The 1,944-nt window shown below is 40.7% G+C and overlaps 1 pseudogene; it reads right to left on the bottom strand.

Annotated features, from left to right (window-relative positions):
* Nucleotides 1–778: 778 nt before the first annotated feature.
* On the bottom strand, nt 779–1,695 carry LOC114620543 (annotated as a pseudogene).
* Nucleotides 1,696–1,944: the final 249 nt, after the last annotated feature.

Below are 1,944 nucleotides of genomic sequence, written 5' to 3'. Positions count from 1 at the left end.
AATTCTACCATCTGCTTCATCTACACTGGAATAAACAGAATCAAAGTCCTTATTAGCAACTAGTAGTTTAGCACAGCACTTCTTATTGCATTTTCCTTCTTTCTTTCTTTCTTTCTTTCTTTCTTTCTTTCTTTCTTTCTCTCTTTCTTCCCTTCTTTCTTTTTTTTAAAAATAAGGAATTGTTTATTTTTGAGAAAAAGATCCTAAACATCAGGCTGCTCACAAAAATAACACATGGTATAACTTTAGAAAACAAATATTAAGACTATTGCACTATTTTCCTGTAAGATGCATTTGACATTCCAACTCCCATTCACAAAAATACATGGTTACATTCGTGTTGTAACAATCCCACTCATGTGAGGGAAAACACACACCTCTAATACAAAGCTGCACTCGGGGTTACAAGGAAATGAGATGCCTCTGCAGTTAGGGAAGCAACTACTGAAATCATGAATGGGAAGAACTGTACTCCCTGCATAACAAGAGATTATTTTGGAGAGAGTTGATAAAAACCATACAACTTTTTATTGCTAAGTCAAAGAGGTATCAAAATTAAAGCAAAACTTATGAGGTAAGACTTAACGAAACTTCTATGGAACATCAAAGGAAGTGAAAATGAAACAATTATGAATTAATGAACACAGGAAGGATAAGGAGGGAGAGCAGTGAGAATGTGCAGAAGATTCTAGGGGAGAGGATCTGGTGTTACCTTGATCTCTCACAAGCGCCTAGGTAAATGAATAACGAGATAAGATTTCTAAGCTCCACTATGTGCTTAAGAGTCATCCTCCCCATTGGCGCTGTCTCTGTCATCTTCTCCTTCATGCTTTTATTCATGATCCTTCAACTCCAGCTGGTCATCCCCCCGATCTTCATTATCATCATCATCCAGCAGGTCACGCTCCTCAGAAGAGTTATCTGCACCTGCCTCAGACTCCATCTTCACATTTGTCTCATCTCTTTTCACAGAGGCACTGCTCTGCTCTTCTTCAGACTTTTCATTCTTCATCTCTACTGCTTGTCTGCTTTGTTCTTTTTCAATTTTTTTCCAGGCTTTCCAGCAGAGAATCCACATTTTGTTTTATCTGAGTCAACTCCTTTTCAATGGCCTGAAGGTCCTCACCTTTCAGCTTTCCAGACTTGGAAGAAGATCCCTTGTCCACTCTTCGGATTGAATCCACTTTTGCCCCTTCATGAGGTGTTCCTTTACACACGCTGGCATTTGGAAGGCACCACGGCTCGAGCAATAGGAGGAGGAGGAGGAACACATGCTGGGTAACTGTACATCCTGTCATAATAATCCCGTTCAAAGTCATAGTCCAAGTCAAATGAGGAGCTGAGAAGAGGGGCCGGAGAAGGGTGTTCTGGTACTGACCCGTACATCTCTGCTGCAGATCGTTTCACACCTGCTTTTCCTCAGTTCACTTTTGGCTCTGCAGCCAGGTTAATATCTAAAACCTGGCCAGCAATCATTCTGCCATCCTCTCCAGCTACAGCAGCTCGAGCATTTCTTTCATTAACATACTGGACAAAGGCAAAGCCTTTATGCACAGAGCAACACACAGTTTTGCCATACTTTGAAAATATGGCCTCCACATCAGACTTCTTGACCACCAGAGTATTGAGATTCCCAATGAAAATACGGGAATTCATGGATCGAGGATCTGTCTTATTGATAACATTGCTAGCCATCTCCTTTGATGATGAGGTTTCTCACAAAGCTGAAAATGTAGCTGAAGATCAAAAAAAAAAAACTCACTGTATGTTTGCCGTAGTGCACACCAAATTGGATCAGTATGTTAAAAATGTCTTTATAAAATCAGTTTTGGAATAGGAATGTGTGTGTTCTGGAAGGATGGGGAAGGGAAGTTAAAAGTCAAAGCTGAGCTCCAATGAGTAAGGATGGGGTTCACCTTGCTGCCCAAGAGTTAGGAGAGAGAG

Source organism: Grammomys surdaster, unplaced genomic scaffold, assembly GCF_004785775.1.
Source record: "Grammomys surdaster isolate TR1022 unplaced genomic scaffold, NIH_TR_1.0 169, whole genome shotgun sequence".
Classification (NCBI taxonomy): domain Eukaryota; kingdom Metazoa; phylum Chordata; class Mammalia; order Rodentia; family Muridae; genus Grammomys; species Grammomys surdaster.
Note: the sequence above shows the minus strand (reverse complement) of the source record. Positions and strands in the feature narration are given on the sequence as shown.